Raw genomic sequence first — 27,384 nt, 5'->3', positions numbered from 1 at the left:
TAACCCATGCTCATTAAGATTTTCTCTCCTTTGTTTTCTTCCAGAAGCTTTATAGTTTTAGGTTTTAGACTTAGGTCAGTGATCCATTTTTAGTTGAATTTGTATGAAGTGTGAAGTGAGGATCAAAGTCTTCTTTTTCTTCTTTTTTCCTTCTTTTTGGAAATGGATATCCATTGTTCTAGCATCACTTGTTGAAAAGATCATCCTTTCTATATTGAATCATTTTGGCACCCTTATCAAAAATCATTGGTTATTTATGCATGGTGTATGTTTGGACTCTTCTTTTGATTTAGATATCTGTATTTATAGGAACTCCACACTTTTTAAAAATTGCTATAGCCTTATACTTAGTCATGAAACTGGGCAGTATAAATTTTCCAACCTTGTTCTTCATTTATGTATGTGTATGGCTACCTTGAATCATTTGAATTTTCATACAGATTTTAGAATCAGTTTGTCTATTTTTGGACAGAAGCTTGCTGAGACTTTGATTTAGATTGCAATGATGATTGCAATGATTCTCCAGATTTACACCTTAAAAACACTGTCTTCTGATCCATAAGCATGGCAAATCTCTCTCTCTTTTTTTTTTACTTCCCCTCAGTGATCTTTTGAGGTTTTCAGTGTATACAACCTGCCATCCTTTGTAAAACCATTCCCTAAGTATTTCATCGTTTCTGATGCTCTTAAAAACAGCCTGTACAAATCTTCAGTTTATGATTGTACTTTCCAAGTATATAAAATACAACTCCTCTGGGAATTACAGGGCAAAGGGGTATGGTTACTGCAATGCAGAAAGGCCAGCCTCTCAGAGCAAGAGTAGAGAATAGTGGAGAAGGGACTGGCAGGGAAAGTAGAGTATCTAGCACAACACTTGTGTATGAGAATGGCTGTGTCTCTGAGCAATCTGTTCTGCACCAATGGCGTATTTGCCCATGTGTTCTTGTATCAGTACAGTATAAACAATGTGTTTATACTGTGGTTTTGTATCACGTCCGTATCTGGAAAGGTGAGTTTTCCTCCCTTCATTTTTCTTTTTTCAATGTTTAAAACTTTTAGGTTAAATCTATTTGTATTCCTCCCTGTATATTTTCAAATAAGTAGATTGAGTTCTCAAAAAAATCAATTGGAATTTAGACTGACCTTGTGTTAAATGTTTATACTGATTTCAGAGAAGAGATATGCTTTTTTTTAATGCTAAGTCCGCCCTTCCAAGAACAGGAATGTGTTTGCTTATTCAGATAGTCTGTATCCTGTACCAGTGTTACACTCTTTTTAACAGTGGTATGCTGTATTCGGTGTTGAATGAATTTCTGGATACTTTCTATGTTGTTGCAACAACAAATGGTGCAAATATTTAGTAAGCACAGGTCCTGTGTTGGATGCTAGGAATATAGTAGTGAACATGACCTTGTCCCTGGTCTCTTGGAGCTGACTCTGCAGAGACAGACGTTGCACATGTAAACAGACAAATGGATGGCCACAGATTGTGAAGAGTGTGCTGAAGCAGAGGCCCAGCTTTCCACCCTGGCCCTCTGCCTTCCCAGTGTCATTTCTCAGGACTCCGTGTCACTGCTCTTACAAAGATCCCAGCCAGATGTCAGGGAAGCAGGGTTTCCAGTTCCAGATCTGATTCTATCTAGCCAGCTTTTTCATCTTCAGAATGATGAGTTGGACTACACAACCTTTGCAGACTCTTCCAGCTCCATCCACCATCTTTTGTTTCTTCCTTCTCTCCCTCTGTTTTTCTTCTTTCTTTTTTGTCCCCCTCTCCTTCCTTTCTTCCCCTACTTTCTTTCTTTCTTCCATGATTGAGTATGAAAGAAAGACTAGTATTACCTTGGGGACGGAAAGTGCTTAGTTTTCTTGAAACTGTCTAGTTTTAAGTGCTGTTGAATTGCTCAGACCAAATGCCTACAGTAAAACGTGCAGGTGTGACTCAGGGGTAGAATTCATGCTGGAGATGGACAGATGAGAAGATACACTGAAATTCATTATGTAAGTAAGACCACTTAGAAAGAGTGTATAAAATAAGAAAAGAGAGAGAAGGATTAAGACTAGAAACCAAAGACTGAGCCATTTAAAGTAAAATTAGAGAGAGGAAAGGTCTTTCAGAGGAAAATTGCCATAGGTTTGTTTTTATAAGGCCAAGTGATAAAGAATCCTCCTGCCAATGCTGGAGATGTGAGTTCGATCCCTGGCGAAGGAAATGGCAAACCACTCCAGTATTCTTGCCTGGAGAATCTCATGGACAGAGGAGCCTGGCAGGCTACAGTCCATGGGGCTGTAGCTACAGTTCGACTCACAAAAGAGTCAAACAAGTCTTAGCAACTAAAGAACAACAACAAAGACACTTTGGAAGGAAGTTTTATGATTCATAATCTTTTAGAATTATTTTTTACATCATCCTCACTCTGGAAGGAAACTGGTCAAATTGATGACCTTCTATGATTCAAAAATATAGCACTGATTTTTAGTCCTTTTGTTAACAAGATGCTGGAGAAAGCCATCTCAGTCCTCACTGACTCCATTTCCTAATCTGAAAAGTGGGCATGATAAAGCTTATTTGACGAGGCTGTGATAAATGTGAATTTTGAGTCTAAGAAAGTAAGAAATTCCTATGGAATGAGGAAATATTAGTGTAATCATTTTGTATAATAACACCAAGAGTTAAATTTGTTTTCTGTCTTTGACCTTTTTTTCCCACATCCAGTGACTAACATTTTCGTAAACTATTGCGTGTTCCATTCTCACATATCTTTTCCTTCTGTCTCAGCTCCTCTGGGCTACCCACACCCAGCAGTTGGGAGATCAGAAAGATACCATCTGCTGGTTAGTAAACAGACATGTATTCGTTTATAAGCTGATTGGATCAGGGTGTCTTGATGTCCGTGATCTGAATGTTCTTACATTCCACCACTTATCTGAGGTCACACCCAGAGGCTGTGTGGCTGGAATGAATCACAGCTGAGCTGACCATCCTTCCTGGAATCCACGGACTGCAATGGACATGAGTTTAGCCAAAGTGGGCACCTGCCACCTACTCAAATCAGAACTAACTCCTGGTGATCACATCTTTACAGACTCCACTTGGGGCCCCAATCAGCATGGGTTGAGGATCATGGATAGAGCTTCTATTGAGTGCCTTCTGCATGCTCAGCACTGGGGTGGAGGCTGTGGATGGGGTGGAATTAGAATAGATCAAGAGACCTGGAGGTCCTCAGAAGGAAAGAGGATAGGGGGATGGTGACAGGTTTGGGACAGAAACTTAAGGCATTTCAACGGGCATCTTGTAATTTATCTAGACCAGGTTGGGATCTAATAATACATAACTTCCCCCAAATTAATGAACACTCTGCCTAAAGATTCAAAAACCTCTCTAGTCCCTGTGAGCTTATTGACGTCTGTTGGCTCCCCTCTTGCCCTGAAGTGTGTTTACTTCTCTGGGAGTTGCAGGCTCTCGTGTTCACAGGGCTTGGCGAGGGCCTTGGTCTGTCCTCCTCCAAGTGGAGACGAAGAGCTGCAAGATTTATCCAGACTTCACAGCCATCTTCCTTGCATTCTTTATCCCCCAGCTGGATGTCCCAGAGACATTAACCGATGAAGTAGGGGTTGTTTGCTTTTATTTAAGGAAGAGATATTGGAGAAACAGAATGAAGCACAAAGCAGAGAGGAGTCAGTCATTTTACCACCCGAGAGTTTATAAGACCAAAAAGATCCTATTGTGAGAAAGGCATTCACAGTCATCAGTTTGCCTGGTACTGCCATTTTTCAGAAAGGTGCTCAGGCCCCCAAATATCTGGTATTTTTTGGTTAGTAGAAGTTAATTTTTTAAATTGGAGAATAATTGCTTGACAATGGGGCATTAGTTTCTGTGGTAGAGCAACGTGAATCAGATATACCTACACATGTATCCCCTCCCTCTTGAGCCTCCCTCCCAACACCCCATCCCACCCCCCTAGGTCATCACAGGGCACCGGGCTGAGCTCCCTGTGTTGTAAGCAACTTCCCACTAGCTGTCTATTTCACACGTAATAGTGTGTATATGTCAATGCTCCTCTCCTACTTCATCCCACCCTCCCCTTCTCTGCTGTGAGTCTCCCAAACTTAAAAGTGCTTACCCAAAGTCTTATAAAAGTCAGTGGCAGAATTGAGATTAAAATCCAGATGTCTCTTCCCCAGTCTGAGCTTCTATTGTGTACTGCAGGGAGGACCTAGGACAGTTGAAGAAGAAGGCTGTAACAAGAGTGGCCTAGGCCAGGCGTCCTTGTGGGCGATGCAGGCCATGGTCATGGTGTCAGGGCTGGTATGTCACTCACGGAGTGGTCAGGCCTGTCTCGCTTTCTGGTTTAGTCTCTTTTCCTAGAAGGTTGGGCTTTTTAGAAGTGCTACCCTCAATAACAGGGCTAATCTGATAGGTAGGCGGCACCCAGGGCTGTGTCTGTTGGGACTTTAGGCCTCTTCATGCCAGCTCTGAGCTGCACTCCCACAACCAAAAGTCAATCTGAAAGCCAGTGGTTGGGGTGTGAGTGGATATTGGCACTAGAGATGAAACGCAGACTCACAGGTTGAAATCCAGAACCCAGATCTACCAGTTCTCAGCTGTACCAACTTACAGAAGCTGTCGATACTTTCTGGGCCTCGGTGTCTGAATTTGATTTTCATGCCAACCCATTTAAAGGAGGCCTGTTAGAAAACTAAACATCAGAGAGGTGGAACAGCGGCCCAGATGGTAATAGTAGTCCTACAAGGGGTTAAGTCCTGGCCAAGTTAGCCTTCATCCATGTCAAGCACTACGTATCAATCCTCACTCCAGCTCTGGGAGGGAGTTACCACACTTCTCCCATTTTATGGATGAGGAAACTGAGGCTTAAAGACAGTGGGCGCTTTTTGGGCATCTGCTGTGTTCCTCATGTGTTTCCTGAGGCAGACATGGAAGGCTTTCCCACTTTACAGAGGAGGAGCTGAGGCACAGTGTACCTGGATCACCCAGGAAGGAGCTGGGGGGGGACCTTCCTCTGAGTCCAGGTCTCCTAGTTCCCAACTCAGGGCTCTCCCATCACCCACCCTGACTGGGCCCCACCAAGCCCCAGGAAGGGCATCCCGCCCAGGTGCGTGCTCTCCCCGGCCAGCCTTGCCCCTCTTGCCTGGGAAGCATGGCCCTCATCCCCTGCCAGACAGCCTGGTTGCCCAACTCGTGGGCAGGAGCCAAGCCTGGCAGCCTTTGGTGGGCGTCCAAGTCGAGCTGCTCTTTCCTGCGCCGAGTTTAGCACGCAGCATGGCTTCATCATCCAAGTATGTCCTGCCAGACAGGCCTCAGCTGCTGGCCGGCGGGGCACTTGGCGGCCCGAGAGAGCTTGGCGCTAATTGGGCCCAGCCGACATAAATCAGGGCTCTCGTTAAGAGGAAGTCCAGCCGTTCTCTGGCAGGCGAGGGGCGAGAGATGGGAAGGATGCAGGGTGAGAACGCCCCACAGAAAGGGGTTGAGTCCCACCAAGTCCCAGTGACCTTAGCCAGTGTCCCGAACCATTTGCGGTCTTCGTCCATCTGAAGAGTTACGAGGCCGTATGCAGTGATCTCTGATAGTTCACGCCAAACTGTGGAGCTGTCTTGTTGCTTCAGAGCGTGTGATGTCTTTCCTTTCTGTTTGGAGCACCATCGGGGATAAATCTCGTTATATCCCATGGTGCAGAGGGCTGAGTGCCTGTCATCCGACTTGGGGGAGCTAAGAGGAAGTCCTTCCCATGAACGCAAGATCTCCTGAGTGCTGTTTTCGTGTCTAGAACCTTTGTGGCAGAAGGCTTGGATTCCCCCTGGAAACAGAGCCAGGCACTCTAAGAAGGCAGGGGCGGGGGAAGGGGGTGCTTTCACCGACAGGTGGGTATGAGATTGATATCAGGGTCTGTCCTAAGAGCCGGCTTGAACTGGAAGTAGTCCGTGGTCAGCTGTGCTGAGATGAAGCTGGAAAACGATGGGACTGTTTGAAGACAAATTGAACCCACTCTATGACCTTTGCCAAGCATGCAAGTGCTTAAGCAGCTGTCCAGGCCCTAGGGCATCTACTCCCACGCTCGGTGTTTAGGAAGCACCCACTGTGTGCCAGGTACTCTGCTGGATACTGGAAATGTCAACAGATGAGATTCCATTGTGGCCTTCTTCAAAGTCATGGTCAACAGGGAAAGACGCACGTTGGAAAAATTGACAAGATGGTGTGATGAGTCCTTTACCAAAGATGCGTGCATGCTCCTCTGAGTGCAGAGGTGGGCGTTAGGGACACTTGACAGGGGTGGGGTTGGTGGAGGGGGTAACAGATTGCCCAAGAGCAGGTGGTATCAGCAGCTACTTAGAGAATGAGTTCAAAGCACTGGAGAGGAAAGTTAGAGGAAGGGAGAGAGCATGAGAAAAGCTGAACAGAAATACCAAAGGGCTGCTGTGATCAGAGACCAGTGGTGCTCCGTGTATCTGTGAGGGGGCATGGATGCCAGGTGGAGGGTAGGGGTGGAATGAAAACCAGAGTTGAGGCTGAGTCTTGTTCAACTCAAGCCATGTCCCAGCTGGGGACGGGGGATTTTAGTTTGTTCAGTGTTCTGTGTTTTTGTTTTTACAGCTGTTCCCAACCCTGCTTGTGCATCCGAAATACCTAGAGAAGAGATTTTGTACAATACAAATGGTCCCCACCCTTGAGCTCCAGACTTAGCTGGCCTGAGAGTTTTGAGGTAGTCAGCTGAGCAGCCCAGCATTTCTTATAAATGTAAGTCACTGATAAACACGATGGAGAAAAAGAAAGTAGATGAGAGAGTCCGAGAATGCAGACGGCAGCACAACTTTTAATTGTGTTTTTAAAAGACCTGAAGGAGGAAGCCATGGGGAAATCTGGAGAAACACCCCTCAGGTGGGGTCGCAAGTGCAAAGTCCCTGAAGCAGGGCTGACTGTGGTCTTGAAGGGAGAACTAGGAGGTCAGTGTTGCTGGAATGTAGGAGATACAGTCAGAGAGGCAATGGGGTCAGGTGGGTTGTATAAGGCGTATATCCTGGCCTTTTTGAACCATTGATTTAGTCCAGCTCATCCAGCAATTAGTGAGGAAACTGGCCTGGGGAAGGGATACTTGACTAGATACATCTGTTCCTCCCTCTTGTGCACAAGACTCTGAACTAGGCTGTGTGGTTGGGTGGTATAGGGGAACATATTGCTGGTAGAATACAGGCTGTTTCCCCAAAGATCTCAGTTTGGGAGGAGAGGCCCAGGCTCACACAACTCTTTCCAGAAGAAGGCAGGTTTCAACCCACGCTGCTATCCCAATTCTGACTATAGCAGAAATGACTTCACAGTTCCAGTGGTCATGGAGAGACAGGGCACCTGACCGAGCCACTGTGACTGGGCGAGCAGCACCTTGAAGAGGGGTAGGACTTCAGCAGGCACAGCAGGAAGCACTTGCCCAATGAAACAGGACAAGTGAGTGGCCGAGATGGGGCCAGAAGGCTCTGGGGGAGGCGGCAGTAGAGTGTGGGGGTATTAAGTCCTGGGTTTCTAGTCTGCCTCAGCCTTGAAATTTGGGACCAGCTGATTGTGCATGGTTTTACATCTTTGTGTCTCCCTGGTCTCAATTTCCCCATCTTTTCCATGGAGTTAATCCCATCTCTGAAGCGTGGCGGTGAAAATTAGTGAAGTAATGTGTGCGCGTGTGTCTACCAGTCCAGGGCTTGGAGAGGAATGAGTCTTGGGAAGTGGGCCTTGCATGGTCCCTGTTGATAGTGAGCACCCACTCTCTTTGCTGCACCAGGCTGCTCCCATCAATTGCAGGAGGAGGAAGAGAGCCAGGTGGGGAGGGCAAGAAAGCATGGTTTGGTCTGATTTCCTCTCCACAGTCAGCATCTCTTTCTGATTTTATGGAAGCCATTATGAGCAATGCGCCACCTAACAGTACCCATAGCCATTCCCACCGGCTGTCCCAGTGGTCATTGTGCTCCATAACCCAACCACGCCCCGGAGCTGGCATCCTTATTGTTGCCCTGTTTTGTGGGGTGGGGGAGGGCATGAGGAGGGGGCAGCAACATCAGGGAAGGAGTCAGGGCTTCTCTGGGTGTTTTTTCCTCTCCGCCATGCTAACCTCCATAGCTGGGCCAAGGACCTACAGGCCTCTGAGGAACTCAGCATGCCGAGGCAGCAGGGGGAGCTGGGGACACTCCCCCTAAGCCATGTCTGTGGAGGGGTCCCGAGTGACCATGCTCATGTGGTCCTGTCCCGCCCCCTCCGCCCTGCCAGGGCTCTCAGCTTGGCCCTGCCCCAGCTCTACCCTCTGACCTAGGCCTCCTTCTAATTTGATGAGGTTTCTGGTGGGGCAGGGGTTGCTGAGCTGGGGAGAAATAGGCGCATGCAAACAGGTTAACCCTCTCTCTGCCAAGAGAGGAATGTTTCTGAGGCGCTTTGTTTAGATGCAAGGTCTTTGTTCTCTTGATCATTCGTTTAAAAAAAAATTTATTTAATTGTTGGCTGCTCCGGGTCTTAGTTGCAGCATGTGGGATCTAGTTCCCTGACCAGGTATCGAACCAGGACCCCTGCACAAAGATGGGTTCCTGGGGAATCTCACTGATCACCTGCTGGGCATCCGGTTTTAGTTCTTATTTAAACTACCTGGGTCTTATTTGAATGGAAATATCAACTTGAGGTTGGTTTTTTGTACTCATATTTATGTAATAATAGTTTCACTAAAGGCTATATCTGCTTACAGACTTTCTATGATTTGACTGCTTTCATCAAACGTTTCAGAGAAATAAAATCAATCAGATAAGACTAGGCCATTCTCAGTATCACCTGTCCCGATTCTTGGTTCAGAAATACTGGCTCTGTGCTTATACCCACCAGCTGGGGTCTAGTCTGACTTCCTAACCCAAACACAAGGTGTTCTCAGGAAAAGCTCTGTCCTCAGTCAGCTCCCCTGAAGTGAAGGGGCTGGTGGGGAGAAGGAGATGAAAGGATGAGGGGTCCCAGTTATCCCTACCAGGTGGAAGATAGGGTAGCACCATTAGCATTCCCAGCTTGAAATGACTCCGAGCCCCAAGAAAGAAAGTTCAAGGGTAGAAAAGGTTTGGTGATCTTACCGGTTAAGAACAAGGGATTTTGAATCAGCTCTGTCTTCAGGCAAGTCACTTACCTAATGTACCTGTGCCTCCTGCATCTTTTGTAGGATCACTGAGGGCATCATATGAGATCGTGTAAAGCATTATCAGCTTGTATCTGGCACTTACTAAGGACTTGAGAAAAGGTGGTTGATCACACAGTCCTGGTTATAGCAGTGGAAGCTGATCATAGATACGACTTTTGGGACCAGAACCTTCACAGCCCCTGAGATTCTGTTACCACCGGGAATGTCACCTAGCCCTCCCTCGCCACTTCCAATTCATACACACCTGAGCAGGTGTGATTAGAGACCAGAGGCTGAAATGCTCAAAAATCATAAAACAAAAGAATGAAGATAATGACAGGCTGGGTTGTCTCTGTGGGGAATCCAGGGTCCCCCAGATCCACTAAAACCAGCATTTTCTCTTTGGACACATGCTTCAGAAGAGGGCCCAGGGGCTCTGTGCCTTTACAAGGCCCTTTCTTCTCCTCTGCATTCTGCTGGTTCTATCCATTACCCGTGAATGAAAGTGGAAGCTTGATCTTCCTCGCTTGAAGCCATTAACACTCTGGGCTCTTGACAGGAAACAGCTCAGCTTTAATTAGCTACAGCAAGCTCTCTGCATGAGCTTCTATCACAGTCCGGGGACTTCAAAGATAAAGGCTTCTCCATTCCTTCTAATCACATCTATTAATGAGCCAATTAAGGCTTTCTCTGGGGCCGAGGCAACCAGTGCTCTTACTACCTTAGACACGCAGCTCTGCTTGGCTGCTGAGAGGCTTGAAAATGCCTTGGACTGGGAGCCCCAGTCTGCAGTTTATCTGCTGTGGATCCTCAAATGGAACAAATGTCCTCTCTGAGCTGCTTTCCACAGCAAGCGAGAGTAATACTGTTTTCCGAAGGAGTGATTCTTATACAAGAATAACTGCAGGTCATGAGTTCTCAAAATTTAGGGTGTTTCAGCATCACCAGGAGGCCTTATCAGAACTCTTGACTGGGCTCCTTTCTGAGCTCCTGACTCAGTTGGTCTGGGAGGGGTGGTGTGCAAGAATTTGTATTTCTAACTTATTCCCAAGTGATGCCAATGCTGCTGGTTTGGGGACACGTTTGGAGAAGCTCTGCTCTAGACAGGTGTGAGGTATTGCTTGAAGATTTGGGTTGCACTCCCATCTATAAATGAGCTCCAACCTCTTTCCTTCACCTGTGCCTCACCTGATAGTTTCCAGGGGTCTCCCACCGGGGCTATCCACACGTGGACACACCCGTGTTTCTGGCTGTGCAGTGGCCAGCCAGTGGAGAGTACTCCAGGGGCGATCAATCTGGCGCAGAATTCAGCAGGACCACTTCTTTGCCTCATCTTCTAACCAAGATTTCAGGTCCTGATGTTGATCAGAAGTCTCTGACGTCGCCAGCATCTCCTTTAGGAGCGGAAATGCATCAGGGCTTCCGGATGCCAGAGAAGGCAGAGAGCACGGCGTCTTCAAAGTCTTCTCGACAGATGTGCTGCCCTGTGGACGCTGGGAAGATGGAGCTGAACAGGAAGGAGGGCATCTCAGGGTGTGGAACATGAGCAAGGTGCTGTGGCAGGACCATGAGATTTTAGGAGACAAGTTAGATCTTCTACTGATGACCTGACTGAAGTCTGAGTGAAGCCCCTTGGGCTGTATTTTGCCTGTAACCTTACAGCAGAGACAAACTCTTACTCATTTCAGCTGCTGCCCCTTGCCTGCAATGCCTGAGAGCGTGACTGGTGTCTCTCCATGCTTCTGGCTTTAAAGACAGACTTCTGTGGTCAAAGGTGTTAATAGTTTGGGTACTTAAGTTCTGGGTTTCACCTGAGGCTGTGGCCTCCCCATCCAGACTCTCATGGTACTCACTCCCAGAAGCTATGCCCTTCCTTCTTCATCCCTCCTCCCTGCCCCAGGTCTAAATCAGCCTTTGAGTCCAGCTTGGAGAACTTGCTCCCGACTATGCCCACTTTGGTGGTCTTTGCTTTCTAGACAGCGCATCCCAAAGTGTGAGCCCATGGGCCTCAGGGAATGTTACCAACTGTCATGTGACTGAGGTGTCCCTCAGGGGGTGTTGGACTAAGTAAAGTCCACCAGATATCTTCTCTGCAGGACTTCTCAGAGCCTTGAACATACTATTGGAGGTGGGTTGGAAGATCCAAGAGGGATGCTTAACAAACAACATTTCCCATGCTCCTTTTTCCACAGAGTGCATACTTTTTCCATAGAGGACCTTGCAGCCCAGGGTGAGATAGACAGTAAGGGGTTTAATAAATGTGAATTTTCTCCTCTCTATCTTTTGCTTTTCTGGTGGAAGCTTTCAATCTGAGTCAAAATATGCCTGGTTGTATGGCAAGTACTTGGCCTGTGAGGGTGAGTACTCAAAACCACACTCAAATTCACAAGGTCAGAAGAATGAGAGCTCAAAAGGGACTGGGCCATCCAAGAAGGCTTCCTGGAGGAAGCAATCTTTGCTGGGCCGGATTCTGAAGCTAGTTCTCCAGTAAAGACCTAGGGCAGCAGAGGCAGGAGGGGAACCTTTAGAACTCCCTCTTTCTACAAGCAAGCTCCAGCAGGAATCCTTTTCTTTATTTTTCTTTTCCACCCTGGAGGCCCATTTCCCCACCAAATCCAGCCAACACAGCACTTACCTTCCCCTCCCACTGCCTGAACTTGGCCAACAGCTCAAGTTCCAGAGGTGTGAGCCTCAGAGTGAGGCCCTCCTGACTTGTGGAAATTCACTGGGCCCGCAGAAGCCTGTTATACTGACACCCTCAGGGAGCTCAGGGCAAGAGGCCACCAGGACCTGGATGCTGGCCCGGAGCCTACCTCCCCCAACCTTGGTCACAGGGGTAGGTGGGAGGAGTCCACTCAAAGCCGAGGAGGAAGCAGTACTGGAGGTTTTCTCCCCAGACTCTGTATTAACCCCTGAACCCTGACCTCAACCAACCAACCATTTCAGGAGACACCACTTTGAACCAGGCATATTTCCTCCCTAACTCATTTAATCTCCTAAACTGTCATAATAGTTCCCATTTTACTGATGAGAAAACAAAGGCTCAGAGAGTCAGCTTGAAACTAGGTCCGTTTGGTTCAAAGTCCAAGCTTTTTCCACTAGTGCTCCGGAGCCATTATTTCTCTTTGGGCCTTACCTAGTTTGTCTGGAAACTAGATGTCACCACCCCCAGAAAGCCTTCCTGGTCGTCACCCTGGGCCATGCTTATCTCCCCTTCTGAGTGTCTACAGTTGAAACCACAAGGCGCAGCGGTCGGTCCATCCTTCCGGGCAGGGAAGGACTGGATGGACGCCCTACTCTGCATCCCTACTGCCTGGTACAGAACACACGGTAATCTCTGATGAGAGAAGGGATGAAGAAGTATAATTTTCAGGAGCACACAGGCCTACCCGGTGCCTTGCATCCCTGTCAAGTCCTGAGTTGCTCAGCATCTTCTGACGGCACCACAACCTTCCTCTCTTCCCTGCACCCCGTGGGCTGGCCTCACAGATGCTAACTGATTCGGTCTTCCAAGGCATCATCCACTTTACCTCCTGCTTGCTTCCTGGACCTCTGTAGGACCCCCCGATATTCACAAGCAGATCCCTGTAGCTGGACACCCTCAGGAGGGCCCTGTAAGGTCTCGACTACAGTTCTCCTCCAAGTGAGCTGCGGTCCAGCACGTCTGCATCAGACCCAGAGGTCACCCTCCGCCTGCCAACACCCACTTCAATGATTAGCGAAGGTGCCAGGGAAATTATGAAAACCATGTGACAGGTAAATGGCTCTTCCTGAAACTTTCTTAGGTTTCAAAGGGAAGATGGCTTGCTCCAGTGTGTGGGCTGGGAATTCAGGCTTTGCAAACACTTTCCAGAAGGCATGGGCATGGCAGGCCTTACAGGGTTCTGATTTCCCTTCAGTGAAATCCAACTGGGCCTCTTGGCCCCCGGGACTGAGACCAACCATGGACCAGGCTCCATCCAAACACTGTGGCTTTGTTCCCTGCGTGAAGAGCAGGCATGCCAGTGGGTTGGGAGCAGGAAGGGAGAAAAGTAAACAGTGTTCCAAGGATGGAGAGCACGTTGGGTCACTAAGTCCATTCTTTTCACTTTCAGGACGGGGAAACTGAGGCCCAGAGAGAGGTGTTGGCCTAGTGTCAAACAGCTTCTTGGAGACTGAACTGTGGCTGCAGGGAATACAGCGATGTCCCTCCCAAATCTTGGGCAAGCTGGAGTGATAAAACAAATGTCCCTGAGGAGTTGTGTCCAGAAGCTTCTCTTTGTACTGGCTGATAGAAATGCCACAGGTACATGGATTGGGCTTGCCCTATCTGTGGATAATGCTGGGCATGGGCTGCTGAGGTCCAGAAGGACAGTGAAGGCTAGTTGGGATGCATAGCCAGATGCTTGTCTTCCTGCCTCTGGCCACCTGGCTGTGTCTCAAGGTACCTTTAGGCCCAGAGAACTCACAGGCAGACTGCATCCTGGAAAAGAGCCCAATCTGGGCACAAGTTGACTTTGGCAGGCAGAGACAAGAATCTACAGTTGTCAGACACCACGCTGTTTCTACAGGGTCCCATGAAATACCTGAGAAACCATTTTCTATACATCAATTCCTACATGTGGTTCTTCTGTAAATGTATTTTGAGCAACTCTCATGTGCTAGTGCCTTCAATAGCTCCCTATTACCTACAGGAAATGGAGCCTAAACCCTTCCTATGCTCAACACCCTTATGGATCTATTTGTCCTATTTCTCACGTGTCATTTTTGAAAACTCAGTTCATACCATTCACAACCATCATTCTGAAAGCACCATCTACTCTTTTGCTTCTGAATCTTTAACAGATACTGCCTGGAATGTTCTTTTCTCTTTCTCTATCTGGAGGACTCCTCATCCTTCTCTCTAACCCCACAACCCAACAAAGAAGGTGAAACTTCTCTGTCAGGTTTTCCATCTCCCAATTCCTGGGCGCTTGTACCTTCAAAACATATCTCAAGCCTGACTCTTTATTGCCTGCACTGCCAACTCCCATCTCCAAGCCACCATCATCCCTTGCCCGGTCTACTCCGGTAGGCTCCTAACTGGTCTGCCTGCTTCTAATCTTTTCTCACCACAAGCTGTTCTGTCTGCAGCAGCCAGGGTGATCTTTCATGCATCATAGATCAGACCTGATTCATGCTCAAGACCCTCGATGGCTGTCCACTGCGATCCGTACTGTGGTTGACATCACCTCCCCAGCCTATCTCTCCACTGTCACATCGTCCCTTCCCCACCTTTTCTCCATGTTCCAGCCACAGCAACCGCCTTCTTGTTCCCGAACAAACCAAACGTATTCAGGAATGCCTTCATCTGTCCCTGCCAGGCTCCCCAGCCTCAGCCTCTCTCTCACAGTTGACTGTTTTCATAATTCGGGTCTTGGCTCAAATCACTTCCTAGAGGGATCTTCCCTGACCATTCTCTCCAGAGTAACCCCCCTTATGTCAGCTGTTTATTGTCTTTGCAGCAATCATTCCTATATAAGTGACTTTATGTATTTCCCTGTTTATTTTCCATGTCTCCTGCTGCAGCAGAAGCTCAGCGATAGCAGAACTGTTCTATCTATTGATGTGTCCCCAGCATGTAAAACAGTCCAGGTACCAAGTGGGTGCTTAATAATAGACATCTATGAAGGACTGCCTGAAGCAGCATCCTGGCAGACAGAGCCTTGCGGAAGAAGGAGATCTTTGTGAGCTTTCTATAGGAAAGGAAGCCTGGATGAGCCATAAAAAGATAGTGGAATTTGTGTAGGTAGAGAGATTCAGAGATGGTGTCCCAGGAAGTGGGTCTAGCCAGGAGCACAAGTTGAATGGTTGGAAGGAGAGAAGAGCGCGGGGGACAGCAAGGCCAGGGCAGGGAGGCTAATGCTGAGAAGAGAAGTAAGGTCAGCTCTGTGCCTGGGTAAGGGGCCGGCAGCAGGGGAGTGGGCTGAACAGGAGAGTTCGTACCCCTTGCTCACCTTTGCACTGTTTCCCTGCAGCCTTGCTTTGCACGCACACAGGACTATTTCTAATGGAAAAGGTAGACAGGAGCCACAGAAACTTAGAAGCTTAGGGTATCATATAATATCCTCATCAGCGAATGGAAATGAAGCTCACCCTGGCTGGGATTGAGCAATGTTTGTGTCAGTATGGGGCCTCAGAGAGGCCGGGGCAGGACTATCAGGATGGGCAGGAACAGAAAGTTACAGAGACTTTGCCTGCAAAGGGGCTCAAACGGAATCCAGTCACAGACTTCTGGAATCCCAAATGTTCAGAACACACTGCTGTGTAGGCTCCGGAGGCTCTCAGCTGACCTCCAATGCCCTTCAGCCTCCTATTCCAAAGGGCCTCTGGGGCTTCTTGCATGCCTCCATGGATGGAACGCTCCCCACTCACATCTGGAAAGCTCTGACTCTCAGAAAGTCTTCCTCATATTAAGATGAATCTGGTCTGCCTGGAACACTCTGACTGGACTTCACCCTGACTCTGAGGCAGCCCACTCTGCTCCCAGGCAGAATGGTGGACACGCAACAGTAGCCATCACACCTCCAGGGTCTTCTCATCAGAGCCCACACTCTGGGCCCTTCCATCCCTTGTCTGTGTAGCTCCAGTTCCCTCCACACCTGAAACACCTCCTCTGGGCTTGCCTCAGTTTTTACTGCACTGCTTCCACTGCTTTGAGGAAAGTCTCCACAAAGACACCCTGGGAGATCATTGCACACCCCTTGCACCCCCTCCTTGAAGACCATGTGGCATAGCTGGTGGAAATGTAAAATGCTATAGCTGCTGTGGAAAACAGAATGGCAGTTCCTTTAAATATTAAAAGTACAAGTAACTGTATGATCCGGCAAGTCCACTTGTCAGAATAGACCCCCAAAAATTGAAAGCAGGAACTAGAACACTTGTATACCAATGCTCATAGCAGCACTATTCGCAACAGCTAAAAGGCAGAAGCAACCCAAATGTCCGGGCTTCCTGGGTGGTTCAGTGATAAAAGAATCTGCCTGTCAGTTCAGGAGACATAGGTCTGATCCTTGAGTTAGGAAGATCCCCTGGAGAAGGAAGTGGCAACCTACTTCAGTATTCTTATCTGAGAAATCCCACGGACAGAGGAGCCTAGTGGGCTACAGTGCATGGGATTGCAAAAGAATCAGACACAACTTAGCGGCTAAACAACACAATAAAACCAAATGTCCATCAGCAGATGAATGGATGAGCAAAATGTGATATGTCTATAAAATGGGATATATTTTTTTGCTATTGTTGTTAAGTTGTCAAGTTGTTCCAGCTCTTCATGACCCCATGGACTGTAGCACACCAGGTTTCCCTGTCCCTCACCATCTCCCAGAGTTTGCCCAAGTTCATGTCCATTGAATTGGTGATGCTAAAATGGAATATTATTCATCCTTAAAAGGGAACAAAATTATGACATGTGCTACAACATAACGAACCTGGAAAATAATGTGTATGTGGGTGCTAAGTCACTTCAGTCATGTTCAACTCTTTGCAACCCCATGGACTGTAACCTGCCAGGTTCCTCTGTCCATGGGATTCTCCAGGCAAGAATACTGGAGTGGGTTGCCATGTCCTCCTCCAGGAGATCTTCCCGACCCATGGATTGAACCTTTGTCTCTTACATGTCCTGCAATGGCAGGTGGAGTTCTTTACCACTGAGCCACCTGGGAATCCCCTGGAAAACAATATGCTAAGTGAAATAAGTTAGTTGCAGAAGGACAAATACCATATGATTCCATTTATATGAGGTACATAAACTAGGAAATTCATAGAAACAGAAAGTAGAATAAAGTCAACTATGGAGTTGAGGGGAGGAAAGAAAGGGGAAATCATTGTTTAATGGGTACAGAGTTTCTGCTGGGATGATGAAAAAGTTCTCAAGATGGATATTTGTGATGGTTGCACAACATAGTGAATGTACCTAATGCTGCTGAATTGTACACCTTAAAATAGATAATATGGCAAATTTGGTGTAATGTATGTTTTACCATATTTTAAAAGGCCACCAAATCTACCCCTCCATTCTCTGCCAAACAACAATCAAGCAGCAAGCATTTGCAAAGCAAATGATGCCTGTGGGCCATTAGCCTGGCAGTGGAGACTGTCCCTGTTCAAACCGACACTAACAGCCAAGTGCTAGCTTAAGTAATTACCACGAGTTACTTTGTTTAATCCACATAGCCTTCCCAAATAACTATTGTACAAACTTGACAAATAGAACTGAGATTCTAAGAGGCTAAATAGCTTGTTCAAGATTACACAGGGGCCGGACCCAAGGTTCCAATGCGACTGTCTGATTCCCGGGGTTAGTCATGCTACTTGAGTACTTCTTGAAAGAAACTTGGGAAGTACATAAGAGCCAGAAAATACACACACACACACACACACACACACATACAAACACACACCCTCTGAGATGCTTTGCTGGGTGAAACATGTACAAAGACTCCTTTCAGAAGGGAGCAACCTTAAACTCCTCGAGTTGTGACTGGACTCTCTGGTTCACCCTTCTATCCTCGATCAGCATCTGTTGAATGAGTGCCCACCAGTGTGTCCTGAGGAAATCAGAGGTGGGATTTCTGTTGGGCCCTGCGGTGTAGGCAGAAGCGAGGGAGGAGGACCTCAGCGTCCACTTTGTCCAGGAGCTTCTGCTGGCCTTGGGACTGGGTTTCCGGGAGCCTGTGATCCCTTGCCCTCCTCCACCCAGTCCATCCTCAGGCTTTCTTGTTGATGGTCCACTGTTCACCGCTCGACCAGTTGGGTGCTCCTGGTGGGTGGGGCCCATCTCATCCCCTCTGTACCCCTGCCCAGCCTTATGCTGGCCCAGAGCCGGCGCTCTGGGGTTTCTCACTGCAGAGATGAACACGGGAGAGCATTGGAGAAACCCGACAGAAGAGTTCAACCTTGAGGAGTTCTTGTTCAATTCTCCTTATTTCCCTATAATTAGAACAAATTCCCTGTTAGCCCAGTTTCCATTCCCGAAGGTGAAAGGAATTCAGGAAACTTCTCCCAAGATGCCGAGCCCCATTCTCAGTCTGACTGTCTAGACACATGACCCGCAGGCTGCCCCCGGCCTGCTCTTGCAGAACTGGTGGGGGCTGCGGTGGCAGCTGGCGCACATTACCCTGGGGCTGGCAAGGCCTCCGTCCTGGGCCCAGGAGTGCTCACCCCAAGAGCAGCAGCCCCAGCTGAACGGCGGAGGCTCACACCCTGGCTGACAATCGCCAGGGCAGGTGAGGGCTGGGCCGCTGCTGCGTCACGCAGCCTTGGGGGCAAACTTCGCAGACGTGCAGCAAGGCCACACTGGCAGGGGTGAGGCTGCCGGGGCACTGTGTTGCTGGGCCACTTCCCCAGCTGTGTGAACCTGCTGCTCTCAGAGCTTGTTTGCGTGGACCCTTCTGCCCTGGGGACTGGACCCCCCGCTGCCAGCACTGTGTATTACTGGGGCTTCACTTCTCTGACCTCTAACCAAGCAACTAGGAGTAGAAGAAAGGGTACAGGACAGACCTGAGTTCAGACTTAAAGTGATCACCTTTTAGTTGCTCTGTGATCCTGGAAAAGTTATTTTCATCTACGCTATTGGCGTTTCAGCCTTCTCATTTGTAAATTGGGGATAGTAAAACCTACCTTCAGGGTTCTTAGGAGGATTAAATGAGATCATATTTTATAAGGTGCTCAGAACAGTGACTGGCACATAGCTGGTTTCATGGAAGTGTTTGTTAAATCACTACGAATGTATCTCAGCATTCCAAGTGTCCAGCTTTGAAATCTGGGGATGTGGGGTAAGTGAGTAGCAGAATCCTGAGTATTAAGTACCTAAGTACCTGAGTTCTCACCTTCCCACAGACCTTGGTAAGTGCCCTGCCTTCTCTGAGCCTCACTTTTTCTTTTGTACAATGGGGGTGCGTGACATGTTATTCTGATGGCCTCTTCCAGTTTGAACATGCCAGGACCCAAAAGCTTGTGACATGGGACCCCCACCATCCGTCTTCAACTGTCTCTAGTCTTGCCCTGCTTTCTCCTCAGCTACCCTCTGATTCCTAGAGGATCCCGGCTTTCTGAACTACAGAACTCGACCCCTTGGAAATGCCAGGGCCAGGGGTTGTCAGCGTGGATTAGTTCTGGGAAACGCGACAGCCAGCCAAGTGTCCCCAGAGAGGGCGCTTATCCTGCCTAGCCCTGGAGGAGGTGAGCTAAACATTCCGATCAGCCAAGTGGCCTCAGGGGAGCATTAGAGAAAAGGGCAGTGGGAAGCTGGTGTCGGAGATCTCTTAATCCCAGGGAATTTAAAGTCACCGTAAAGTGGACTCCTAAATGAGTAGGGATTTGCCTCTTCTCCCAGCCTCAATAGACTGCCTCTACCCAGGGAGAGGTTTTAAATAGCAAAGGTGACTTGGCTTGATTTGGCCAAACTCACAGTCAGACACATTCCTCCTTTGGTTCCCAGGGTTCAGAAATAGTCTGGTGGAGGCATGGAGGTGCCTTGGGAGAAAGGAGATGCTGTGTTTCAGGTGTCCCTGGCAGGGGCATAGGCTGTGCCAAATAAAGATGGAGGGGGGCGTCCTGAACTATCATGGGGCATTTATGACTCAGTGGGTCTCGGAGACCCCAAGTCCCCTGGAAGAAAAACAGACTTGCTCAAGGTCCCTCTTGAGCAAAAGAGTGCACGGCAGAGCCAAGGGTAAGATTGGGTCTCCCAACTCTAAGGTTGGCTGACTCCTACTCCTTGGATACATGGCCTCTGCATCAGCTACAAGGAGCATACACCAGTGCGATGTTTTACTCAGTGTACATTTTTCTACTTTGCCATGTGCAGGTCCTGGGCAAGCTGCAGGGAGGGTTGGAGCTGAGGTGAGAAAGAGATGAGCCAGGCTCCACCCTTGCCCTCCAGCTCCTAAGGCAGGGACTAAGGAGTGTGAATCCAACCTGAGTACAAATGCTTTAGGAGGAGGTGCTGGAGGGAGGAAAGGGCTGGAAGCTGGAAAGCTGCTCCTGTTTCTTCATTTTCACTGGTCTTATCTCTCCTGTTAGTCTGAGAGACAGATTAAGGTTCCTTCATTAGCTGGGGTGCTCCCTCTGGGTAGCCTGCTACACCAGCCGCTCCTCTCCCAAAGCCCAGCATAATTGCCCTGGAGTCTCCCTTCCAGTGGCTGTCTGACAGCTTTGTGGGAAGCTGACCTGCAGCCTCCAGCTCTCTCCAGGGCTGTCTTGGGACAGGTGCAGCCAGACAGGTTCTGGCAGCCACAGAGGTCAGAGTCAGGACCTGTGGGAGAAGCACAGGGCAGGTTTCAGCTCTGAGGAAGGTGGCTCAGTCTATTAGCCAGAGGGCCCAATGTTCTAAAGGGTTTCTCTGATGGCAGGAGAGGAAGAGGGAAGAGGGGGAAAAGATTTCTGCCACCTCGGGAGGTGTATGGGCTGGGACTTGGACCTTGTTGCTTGCTCTGACATTGTAGAGAGTGTTTAAGCATTATATATAGTTGCCACATTCCAGACCAGGACCTAGGATTGTAAGCACTCCAGTGCACTGGAGTTCCATGTCTGTATCCCTTCTCGGGCAGGGAGCAATTTGAGAGCTGTGTGTTAGCAAAGAAGCGTGTGGGTCTGATTTATTTCAGCCTCCTTAGCCTTTAGTATGGAGCCCAGCACTTGCTAGGGTCAGAAATGAATGAATGAATGAATGAATGAGTGAATGAATGATTTGTGAGAGCTGAGATCTCAAAATTTCTCCAGAATGGGCCCAACTTCTCCAGCTGAGGGACAGTGGGGACTGAAGTGTGGAGCAAAGGCTCCCCTCTGGCTGCCAGTCTCCGAGAACTCCCCTACTTCAAAGGACTTGTAGATAAGAAGGGCTTTCTGGGCTAAGTGAGATCCGGCCCTCCCCCAGTCTTCCCTCCCCCCCAACCCCACACCAAATGTGCACATGAAAATCTAGCTTCCTTATCTGCCTAGGCTCAGATTTGGCACCCTGGGGCTTGAAAGGCTGACCGAGCAACTGATGGTACATCCAGATGTTCTTAAAGACCTCCAGCTGTGGCCCATGGGACATTGTTCCTTCTGAGGTGCCAGCCTCAACTTTCACCTGCATGGAGGTGTGAGGACCTGCTTGGATAGGAATGAAAGAGGCTGCCCTAGGAAAGCAGAGGATCCCAGTGAGGGTGATGGGCTTGGCTGGAAGGATCTCAGAGGAGGAAAGAATGCTAGAGAAGTAAGAAATTGGAGGATGAAAGCCCCCAGTTTGAAGGGTGAATTCCCTACTTTAGACAGAGTCCTTGATCCACATTTGAAGAGGGGATATGATTGGATGACTGGAGGATGGGTGGATGAAATGGATGGTGGTCCGTTCAGAGATTTATAGGATGCTTCCTTAGACTCTTTGCAATGAATCAGACCCAGCCTCTGTCCCCAAGGAGCTCACAATATATAGACGATGACACCACTGTTGTAATTCAACTTGGAGATGGGCCTTGAAACATGGAGAGGGTTGTGGCTACATGCTGAAGACAAGACTAAGCAGAATTCTCAGCGAGGTTCAGGGATCACTTCACTGGGATTTGAATATCCTTGCAACATGTCATGAGCCACTTTGAGATGGAACTCAAAATGAGCAAATATCTTGGTTGAAATTAATGCCTTCTTAAAGCAGATTTCAGTATGGTTGAGATATTGTGGGCATGAAAGTTCATGAAAAGCTTATAGAAAAAAAAATTAAAAACTAGAAAAACCATACCTCCTAATGTAGTTTGTGTATGAATTGAAAACGTGAAGGGAGGACTACTCTCTCTAGTCTTTTGTTCAATGCAATACAGATGAAGATTATTACATATAATCTCTCCAGATAAGAACACTTGGGTTCAGGGAGGTTAAGTAACTCATTCAAGATCACACAGCCAAAGTGGCAGAGCAAGAATGTGGTGCCATAGCTGTAAGTTGAAAGCCAGCTGATTTCTCTTCTATCACTGGATTTTAAACTTTCTCTCAGCAGAAGTGCCACTGGTACAGGTTCTGGAATCAGTCGACAGAAACAAGATGGAATGTCTTGGGCCTGCACAAAGCCCTGGAAGCAGGAGAGTGGGGTCACCTCAGTGGAGAAGTGGTTATTGTTCTCTTGTAACTGAGGAGAGCCTTTGCTTAAGGGAGGAGAGGAGGATGGGTGAGGAATGGACAGCCAGTGCCTTTACAGAGGGCTTTATACACCAGACTTGGAGCTGTCCCTGTAGACAAATGATGCCCAGTAGCTGTTTGTTGGAAATTACTGCAAACCAACAAAATGCAAAAGAACCTTGGTATGGTAGGGAGAAAAATAAGGCTTGAGTTACTTGAATCCAGTGTCTGCTGCTTTTTTGAACAGAATTTATAGCAAGGGTTTCAGCTATTAGTAACATTTATTAACTACTTGCTTTGTGCCAGGCATGGTCCTAAGAAATTAACTCATTAATCCTCACAACACCCCTGTGAGGGGGATACGGCTATGAACCCATTTTATGTATGAGCAAGTAGAGACAGTGGTTGTGTACCTTGAACAAGTGACCCATTCTCTAGGTCCCAGATTTTACACTTATAGCATAGAGCAGGCATCCCCAACCAAGGAGCTGTGGACAGGCACTGGTCCATGGCCGGTTAGGAATCAAGCCGTACAGTAAAGGGTAAGTGGCAGGACCAGGGCGCGAAGCTTCAGCTGCTGCTCCTCCGTGCTCGTCGCTTGAATTACTGCCTGAACCACCCTCCACCCTGTCCGTGGAAAAATTCTGAAAAAACAGGTCTCTGGTGCCAAAAATGTTAGGGACCACTGGTGTAGTGAACTGAGTTAAATGAGATAACTCATGTGAACATGGTCCACACCCAATCGGTATGCGAGAAACATTTGTGGAACTGTAGTCTGACATGAGTAATGAAGTGACAAGGCCAGTGTTTTGTGACACCAAGCTCTTTGATTCCTTTGCCACTCCATCCCCCATCCCAGAGGTGAGCATTCAATGTCTGGAAAGTGGTTGATGAAATCTTTGTGAATTCCAGTGTCTGCTTTGGTCCGACTACTTCTCTGCATTCCACCTGAAGAAGGGATGGGGTATGTTTTCTCAAGGTGGGAAGTCCCCCGCCAGACACTGCTTCTCTGTCTCATGGGCCTGATCTCAAAGAGGAGAATCTGTGTGCAGCCTCAGGGCAGAGGTGGCGGGGATCCCCTGACAAGGTTATGCTTTCCTTTCTGGTGGTATCAGCCCTTGGGCAGGGTGGATCCCCACTCTCTCTGGGTGGTACATGCAAGACCGAGTTGGCTTGTCTGAGAGCCAAGGGTGGGTGGGGAGCGCGTGTGCCTCCCACTGCCAGGCGTGTGTGTGGCAGTGTGTGTTCGTCTTAGTGTGAAACAATCAATCTTCATGCCTGTTGCCTTCAAGAAGTGGATTATCTGGTTCTTCAGAAAGAAAATCACTCAACTAGGGAAGCGAGTGCTGGGCAATGTCAGGCTGGAGGCTCTGACTCTGGGTGTCAGACAGTGGGTGTCCTGCCTGTGCCCTTTACAGGGAGGTCTCACTGACTGCCTGGGGCTTCCGAGGTGGCGGTAGTGATAAAGAACCCGCCTGCCAATGGAGGAGACATAAGAGGCTCGGGTTGGATCACTGGGTCGGCAAGATCCGTGGAGGAGGGCATGGCAACCCACTCCAGAATTCTTGCCTGGAGAATACCATGGACAGCAGAGCCTGGAGAGCTACAGTCCATGGGGTTGCAGAGTCAGACACGACTGAAGCAGCTTAGTACGCATGCTAGGGTTACTGAAGAACTCGTAACAAGTCCCTTAGGACAACAGCAGCCACTCTTGCAGGAGTCCTGGAGGAGGAAAGTGGGCGATGAAGCTAAAGTGAAAGGTAAGACTATGGGGCAGAGACAGGCTGAGAGAAAGGAGTGCTGGGCAGGGAGAGGAAGCCCATAGGGTTCCCGGCTCTGGTGCGGTGGGAGGTGGGTGACCCCTGATGTCACTTACACCTGGGGCTTGCTGCAAGCCTCAGGGATTTGCCTGGAGTCCAGTCAGTGCAGAAGTGACCAGGGGGGGTCTGTCCCCACTGCACTTGGAGCAGGGAGGTGGGTGGAGTTATTTTTGTCTGCCTATGGGCTGAGATCACAGCACCTGGAGTCAGCCAGACCCAGCCAGGCGCGCCCCTCCCCTGGGCCTGCTGAAGGATGCATTCTAGGCCACCTTGGCTTTCTCAGGAAAGCCCAGCTCATGCTGACCTGTCAGACCTGCTAGACCCTCCCCCCAGCCTCCTTGGAACCTTCCAGCTGGAGTCTGTTTGCACAGCTGGGGTGGGGGTAGAGGATGGGTGGGGAGGGGCTGCCCTCTGGGTCCTGAGGCTCTGGCCAAATATCCTTAGGCCACTTGGAAGTAGCCCAGAACGATGGAAAGGGGCCTGCAGACCCAAGAATAGGACGTCGAGTCCTGGGCTGCTGCATTCCAGCTGCCTGGTCTCTAGTGAGTCCCCCGGCCTCTATGAACCTGCATTCCCTTATCTGTAAAGTGGAGAGAATAAAACACACAGCAGTCTTTTGGGAGGACAAAATCTGATGATACACAAGAGTAAGCAGCCTAATGCCTGACACATAGTGGGGAACCAAACATGTTAGTTCCCTTCCGTTTCTTCCCTATGCCTTTTCTCCTGATTTCTCACTCTGCAGGCTCATTAATTTTTTTTTAAATTTTAATTCATTTATTTTATTGGAGGCATAATTGCTTTACAATGGTGTGTGCATTTCTGCTGTACAGTGAAGTGAGTCAGCTACATATATTTACATACGTGTGTACATGTATCTCCTCCCTCTTTGACCTCCCTCCCTTACCCCCCATCCCACCGACCTAGGTCATCACAGAGCACCAAGCCGAGCTCCCTGTACCATACAGTGGCTTCCTACCAGCCATCTGTTTTGCACACGGTAGTGTATTCCTGTCAATCCTAATCTCCCAGTTGGTCCCCCCTTCCCTTCCCCAACTGAATTCGCGTGTCTGTTCTCTACATCTGGGTCTCTATTCCTGCCCGGCAAATAGGTTCATCAGTACCATTTTTTTTTTTAGATTCCAGATATATGCATCAACACACAATGTTTGTTTTTCTCTTTCTGACTTACTTCACTCTGTATGACAGACTCTGTGCATACTTGCTAAGTCATTTCAGTCATGTCTGACTCTTTGCGACCCCATGGATGGTAGCCCAGCAGGCTCTTCTGTCCATGGGATTCTCCAGGTAAGAAAACTGGAGTAGGTTGCCAGGCCCTCCTCCAGGGGATCTTCCCCACCCAGGGATGGAACCTGTGTCTCTCATGTCTCCTGCATCGGCAGGCAGGTTTTTTTTTTTGACTACATTTCAAAGTGTTTTTTTTTTTTCATTTATTTTTATTAGTTGGAGACTAATTACTTTACAATACTGTAGTGGTTTTTGTCATACATTGACATGAATCATCCATGGATTTACATGTATTCCCCATCCCGATCCCCCCTCCCACCTCCCTCTCCACCCGATTCCTCTGGGTCTTCCCAGTGCACCAGGCCCGAGCACTTGCCTCATGCATCCAGCCTGGGCTGGTGATCTGTTTCACCCTTGATAATATACATGTTTTGATGCCGTTCTCTCGAAACATCCCACCCTCGCCTTCTCCCTCAGAGTCCAAAAGTACATCTGTGTCTCTTTTTCTGTTTTGCATATAGGGTTATCGTTACCATCTTTCTAAATTCCATATATATGCGTTAGTATACTGTATTGGTCTTTATCTTTCTGGCTTACTTCACTCTGTATGATGGGCTCCAGTTTCATCCATCTCATTAGAACTGATTCAAATGAATTCTTTTTAATGGCTGAGTAATATTCCATGGTGTATATGTACCATAGCTTCCTTATCCATTCGTCTGCTGATGGGCATCTAGGTTGTTTCCATGTCCTGGCTATTTTAAACAGTGCTGCGATGAACATTGGGGTGCATGTCTCTCTTTCAGATCTGGTTTCCAGGCAGGTTTTTATCACTAGCACCACCTGGGAAGCCCATGACAGACTCTAGAGTCATTATTATTCTGATAGATATTCACTGAGGACCACTGCAGCAGGCACTATAGATGCTGTGCTGAATGAGGTGGGCCCTAGCCCTTGAACAACTTATGGCCTTAAGGCCAAGACAGAGAGACAAGGGCAATGCCCCACAGCCAGTGGAAATAAGACAACCTTTAAGAAGAAGTGCTGCCTGAACTGATCTTAAGGTCTCCTCAGACTTTCCTGAGTGGTCAAATGCCCCCTGCTTTCCTTTATCCTTTCAGCACCATCTCCTCCATGAAACCATCCAGGCTTTCCCCTGATCTCTCACAAGGCATTGTACTAAATACTTTACCATCCAATGCTTGGAATGATGCTGTGAGATGGGTAACACCATTCCTTGTTTATGGATAAATTTCTGGGACTTGGAAAAGTCAGGTACAGCGGCAGGATGTCATCTGAATTTACCCTCTTGTTCGGATCCCAGCTCTTTCCACAAAGCTAACTTGCCTCTGTCTCAGGCCTTCCTTCTACCTGGAGCCCTCTCAGAGAAGTTATCACTGGCTTTTTAATGATTTGTTGTCTGAGCCATTGTCCCCACAGTCTAGAGGCCCTTCAGGAACTGGACCATATCTGATCCTGCCTATGAGCCAGATAGGCAGGATCTCAGGCATCCGTCTGGCACAGAGCAGCCAGCAGTGCCCGTTGGTTGAGATGACACCGGGTCAGAAGCACATCATGACTATCTCCCCACTTCCACTGGGCAGAGTCTGTGACTAGAACATTCTTCTCTCTGGACGCCCTCGGGCAGCATGACCCCATGCTGTTGGCCCAGGTCCCTTCTTCAACCTCCTTTCTTTTTTGTCCCAGGTGCTCTGGGGCCAGCAGGATGTGACAGGACAGGATGTGTGCTGGCCACACGTGTCCAGCCAAGCAGGCCGACCCAGGAGGCGAAGACGAGAACACGCTGAGGTAGGGTGGATGCCGGGGGCCGGAGACACGCCTGACAAGAAGTCACACCTCATCAACCCAGTAAACCTCAGCAAGGCCTTGCTAAGCAGCTTAAGGAATTGAGGGCTGGGACAAAGTGCTCTGAGAATGAGCCCCCAAAGCAGGAAGAAGATCTGGCCAACCCCTCAGACATGGGTCACTCTGTTGCTGATGTCCAAGTGGCTGTTCTCCTCCCCCGTCAGAGCCCAGCTATGCTTGGCCTGTTTGCTTGG

At 48.5% G+C, this 27,384-nt stretch overlaps 1 protein-coding gene across 1 annotated transcript in view; it reads left to right on the top strand.

Moving 5' to 3' along the window:
• LOC122437005 (putative selection and upkeep of intraepithelial T-cells protein 1 homolog) overlaps positions 1-27,384 on the top strand; it is a 164,323-nt gene that overhangs the window by 19,157 nt on the left and 117,782 nt on the right. Inside the window, exon 2 of the mRNA XM_043461405.1 lies at positions 27,032-27,133. The gene's annotated coding sequence lies outside the window, so the exon portion shown is untranslated. The remainder of the gene's footprint in view (positions 1-27,031; positions 27,134-27,384) is intronic.

Source organism: Cervus canadensis, chromosome 2, assembly GCF_019320065.1.
Source record: "Cervus canadensis isolate Bull #8, Minnesota chromosome 2, ASM1932006v1, whole genome shotgun sequence".
In the NCBI taxonomy this organism is placed as follows: domain Eukaryota; kingdom Metazoa; phylum Chordata; class Mammalia; order Artiodactyla; family Cervidae; genus Cervus; species Cervus canadensis.
Note: the sequence above shows the minus strand (reverse complement) of the source record. Positions and strands in the feature narration are given on the sequence as shown.